A 5,773-nucleotide genomic window follows, 5' to 3' on the forward strand; every position below is an offset into this window, starting at 1 on the left:
TCATCAATTTCCAACATGTTCTGACATCATTTGTTGTTTTCGGTCATTTACCTAATTGTTTAGAGAGCTAAATGACCGTGAAATTGAAAATCACTACAAAATGAACTCTGAAAATGTTGCAACTTGGCATGGTATCATCATTTCACCCGCATAGCATGTGCGAAATAGTAGAGAGGGTCACGGCAAAAACTGGACGCACTTCGTGTACAAACTGGACAAACTCTTTCGGAGTATCAGGGTTTCGGACGAGAACTCATCTGTTACACGGGCACTTTAATGTTTTTTAAACTTATTTGAACTCCGGACTTCTTTTGTGTTCAGTATAAAGCATTCAAAGCGACATCATCAATTTTCAACATGTTCTGACATCATTTGTTGTTTTTCGGTCATTTACCTAATTGTTTAGAGAGCTAAATGACCATGAAATTGAAAATCACTACAAAATGAACTCTGAAAATGTTGAAACTTGACATGGTATCATCATTTCACGCGCATAGCATGTGCGAAAGAGTAGAGAGGGTCACGGTAAAAATTGGACGCACTTCGTGTACAAACTGGACAAACTCTTTTGGGGTATCAGGGTTTCGGACGATAACTCATCTGTTACACGGGCACTTCAATGATTTTTAAACTTATTTGAACTCCGGACTTCTTTTGTGTTCAGTATGCAGCATTCAAAGCGATGTCATCAATTTCCAACATGTTCTGACATCATTTGTTGTTTTTCGGTCATCTATCTATCTATACCTCTATACCTATACTAATTAGTCACTTCCAAGAAATTACCACGTTAATTAGATTTTATGGGCCGTTAATCCGGTGGGACCGAATTATAACGGTGTAGATCGACTCAGGGAAAAAAACTCATGTATATCTCCAATGACCCAATGAACTCAGAGAAAAAAAACTCATGGACATATGTTTCTCCCTTGACCCAACTCTCTCTATCTCTCACGTGTCTCTCTAATGATAAAAAAATCACGTAGGTCTCTCCCGTGTCCCAAGTCCCTCAATCTCTCGCGTATGTGTAACAAACTCTATTTCCCGTGGCACAACTACCTAAATCTATCACCGAATCTCTCACATATATCTCTAACAAACCCTCAAATCAGCCCTACAAAAGGGTAAAAAAACTGCCATATCCCTAATCCTACGAAAAGAAAAAAAATCTCCTAATGTCACCTATGCCGCCGCACGATCCTCCCCCGCTGACACGATATTAGCGCCGGCGCCACCGGCCGTCCTCTCGCTGCTCTTGCTAACGAGTTTCAGGTGAGTGGCACAAGTCCAATATGAAATACTCCTCGGCTGCAGTCTCACACAGGCGAGAACACATGCACATGGAAAGCCATGCGCCTGACCTCCATGTTAACCCCTGATCTCCATGTTATGCCCAGCCATGACTCAAATTGAAAAAGAAAAGATTCATTTGTTGTACTTCATGCAGTCGTCGGTGTGGGAGGTCGTCATGCTGTTGTGGAGGGCTCCAAGCGTACTGCCGCAGTATTTATACGACTACCCTCCCTGGTGCATCCCGTACAGCCGTACTTGCCTCCATGTGTAAGAAACTAAAGGTAATTGAATTAGATGCATTTGTTCTACTATTTACTTCAATTAATCGCTTCCTTAAGCACACATATGGCTGCTGTGTGGTGATGAATTTAGTATTTACGAAAAGCATATCATGCGTATGTCCACAATGACCTCCCTGCAATATGCTGACTGGACCATCGACTGAGCCGTCGGACAGGGCGACGCGCAGCTCTACATGCTGGATGAAGGGACGGCCATATTTTGTCGCCTGCGCGCATTGCCAGGCGAACAAGTTCAGATCGATCCTCCCTGTATCGCCATCTTTGCCAAATCCTTTTCCACGATGATATCCGCCGCTCGATCCAGACACAACTCGCGTCCACGTGATACTCACACCGCACCCAGCAATCAATCCTATGGCATTGGCCGTCCTGGCGCTCTTATTGCCGATTGGTTGCTTTCCAACTTAGCACTTGATTGATGTTCTAGACAGATATGCAAGTGACAAAAGTTTACTTGATGGATCCTCTCAAAGCGATGGAACATCTGTTGGTGCAAGCAGACTACACATCAGATGCCAGTCTCGCACGCAGTACGGACATACGGTGTACTGCCCTCTGTGGATTACGTCCTGTTGAGATGCAGGTATGTGAGCTAAAAAAATCAATTGATCTCGGCAAGATGTGCAAGTGAACAAAGATGGCTTGATCTATTTTCCACGGCTGCAGGCACACACACGCATGAGAACAGCTGAGAGGTATCTAATCAATTGGTATACACAGTGGTACATGCTTAGCTAGCTGTTCATATTTAGCTACTAATCATACTGACACTGTAACCGGCCGTCTCTAATCAATTGGTATATACAGTGGTAGATGCCTTTCTCTTAATGAAATGAAATCAATGCTGGCTGTTTTCCTTCAAAAGAAACAGTGGTGCATGCACGCTGAGGTATCTGATTAATTCGTGTCCATATTGATATTATGTAACTGTATCTATAATGTATGCGTAGATTGGTAAATAACCATTGCTCTTAGTATTAAGCCTGTATTCATGTGTTGTTGATACATAACCATTACTCTTAGTGCTAAGCCTGTATTCATGTGTGTGTACTGTGTCCACCCAGCAGGTATAAATTCGCCATGTCGTTCCGAGGAGGATTCTCCCATCCGCAAGAACGGACCAGCAAAAATCTCAATCGACCATACTTATAGTGAGAACCGGTACTATTATGTCCTGAAAATAGACTTTTGTAACTTCTTATACTTTTCAACACATGAATATAATAAAGCTTATGATATGAAGTCCAATATGAAATCCTCCTCGGTTGCAGGCACACACAAGCGAGAACACAAGCACATGGAAAGCCATGCCCCTGATCTCCATGTTATGCCCAGCCATGGCTCAAATTGAAAGAGGAAAGATTCATTTGTTGTACTAGATGCAATCGTCAGTATGGGAGGCCGTCATGCTGTTGTGGAGGGCTTCAAGGTTAGGTTCAAAGTAATCAAGGAAGAATGAGTGCTGCCAAGAGCTTCAGCGAGATTGATGCATTGCCTTGCATGTGGTTTTCCACTAATTTCTCCTCTTTAAGAACAATATATGTTGATACGATTTCTTTTGTATTTCTTTTTGATCCTACAAAAAGGAGCCTGCAAATCGGCTCCTTAGATATTATACTGAGTCAGTGTTAGGTAATAGTTCAAATATTTGTATTCTACTTTCATAGAAAATAATGAGAAAATCAATGCCAAAGGACGTTTCAAATGCGGCAGCTGCGGTGTTGAAAATAATGAGAAAGTAATCGGGTATGCTCCCATGTGGCACCACATCATGAAACTTTTCAGGGATGCATTCTAAGCAAATATTTTAAAAAGAAATTCTAGCTATCTTTCAGTAGAGGGCTCTTGCTTGGTTCTGGCAGGAACGATCTGATTGGTGTCATACAATGTGCAAGTGTACATATTGTACACATTTTTCTCTTTAATTTAGTAACTTTTGCGTTACGCAGGAATGAGTTGTTGAATGTGTTCTTATGATTCTTGCAATAGTGGAATAAATATTCATAATTCTTACATGCGCGCCCATGTAAAGATTTATTATTCAGCCTTTAGGTGTACATTGAATTATTTGTGTGTGCATTCTAAAATAATTGTTATTATATGCCTTTTTACCTACCGTTTTATGGCTTATATTTCTAAAGGGTATTACACAGAAGATTCCCTAATTTAGTTTCTCAAAATCATATTTAACTAAGTGTTGTTTTTTTCAGGTGAATACATATCTTTGGAGGATTCTCGATCAAGAAGCGAGGTTGCTCGACTGATTTCTTACGTAAGCATAACCATGCAAAATTAGAGTAAGTTGTTTAAATTTAAAAATAGTACAGATTTAATTATTATTTCATTATTCTGATGCTTAAGAAAGTTAGACTATTAGTACACAAAACTTTATTTCTAATGTGGCATGTGTAATATTTTCCTTTTGTTTTGAAATAGTTATGTGCGGTAATTCATTCTGAAAGATAAGAGCAGGCTTATCTGCCATTATAGAGGGCATCCAGCTTAAAATAAATTGTTTAAATGTGAGATTACATTTTAAATTCATTATGAAAGACATGAACAAACCAGTATCAATGAGTCTACTACAGTGTTATTCGACTAAATAGTTTTATGGCACTATCAATGATTCTACTGCAGTGCTATTTCAAGAGCCAATTGTTCGCAGAAAAAACACTGTATTTCTTATCGGCATGCAAAAAGAATTGTTATCTTGGAAAAATAATGAATTTTGATTATTACTTTCAACGGTGAATTTTTTTTATCAGGTTAACAACTGTTAACAAGAAGTCTTAAATTTCCAGTCAAGCCTTTTGTTTCAGTAAGCCCAACTGATGTTTTTTCTTCTATGGTTATGAAGTGTTACAGGTCATTCCACAGTCATTATAATTTGTACTAAAAATCAGCCTGATGCTCTATATTTGTAATCCATTTACCTAATTGTTTAGAGAGCTAAATGACCGTGAAATTGAAAATCACTACAAAATGAACTCTGAAAATGTTGAAACTTGGCAATGGTATCACCATTTCACCCGCATAGCATGTGCGAAAGAGTAGAGAGGGTCACGGAAAAAACTGGACGCACTTCGTGTACAAACTGGACAAACTCTTTCGGAGTATCAGGGTTTCGGACGAGAACTCATCTGTTACACGGGCACTTCAATGTTTTTTAAACTTATTTGAACTCCGGACTTCTTTTGTGTTCAGTATGCAGCATTCAAAGCGACGTCATCAATTTCTAACATGTTCTGACATCATTTGTTGTTTTTCGGTCATTTACCTAATTGTTTAGAGAGCTAAATGACCGTGAAATTGAAAATCACTACAAAATGAACTCTGAAAATGTTAAAACTTGGCATGGTATCATCATTTCACCCGCATAGCATGTGCAAAGAGTAGAGAGGGTCACGGCAAAAACTGGATGCACTTTGTGTACAAACTGGAAATAGAAGAAAATAAATAAAAGAAAAGAAATAATGCAGAAAAGAAAAAAACTATACAAAAAAATTACTCAAAAATAAATAGAAGAAAATAAATAATGCAGAAAAGAAAAAAACTATATAAAAATTACTCAAAATAAATAGAAGAAAATAAATAATGCAGAAAAGAAAAAACTATATAAAAAATTTGTTGGCGCTGTCCAGTGGGCCTGTCAGACCTAGGGTGTGCAAATGCAGGCCCAGAAGGGCCAGCAGACTCACAGGGCAGCGCGCCCTAGTTAGGCCCAGAAGCCTGCTATATAGAGAAGCTCGAAGGAGCAGCCGCGGCTGGGTTTATAAACCAGTGTGACTGCCCTTCGCTCGGCGAGGTGGGACTAAACATTGTGCACCGCCGGTGGCAGCGCACAACCATTAGTACCTGTTAGTGGCTCCACCGGTACTAAAGGGGGGGTCTTTAGTACCGGTTCGTGGCACGAACCGGTACTAAAGGGGCCGTTTCCTGCCCCTTGGCCTGGCGAAAATTGGTCTTTAGTACCGGTTGGTGGCTCCAACCGGTACTAAAGACCCCTCCTATATATATGGCACTTACGAAAAAATCAGTTTCATCGACCACCAATACTTCTTCTGGATCCAACTTCCTCGCCGCGCCCGTCGCCCATCGCGTGCCGCCCTCGCCGCCCGTCGTCGCCGTCACCGCCGTCGCCCACGCCACCAGTCGTCGCCGTCACCGTCGTCGCCCCC

General features: G+C 40.6%; 1 long non-coding RNA gene across 1 annotated transcript; it reads left to right on the forward strand.

Moving 5' to 3' along the window:
* Positions 1 to 1,160: 1,160 nt before the first annotated feature.
* Positions 1,161 to 3,828, forward strand: LOC123057959 (uncharacterized). Its single transcript, XR_006427014.1, has 4 exons — positions 1,161 to 1,272; positions 1,448 to 1,574; positions 2,663 to 2,756; positions 2,867 to 3,828. It is a non-coding gene; the product is annotated as an uncharacterized lncRNA (long non-coding RNA).
* Positions 3,829 to 5,773: the final 1,945 nt, after the last annotated feature.

This window comes from Triticum aestivum, chromosome 3A, assembly GCF_018294505.1.
Source record: "Triticum aestivum cultivar Chinese Spring chromosome 3A, IWGSC CS RefSeq v2.1, whole genome shotgun sequence".
NCBI lineage: Eukaryota > Viridiplantae > Streptophyta > Magnoliopsida > Poales > Poaceae > Triticum > Triticum aestivum.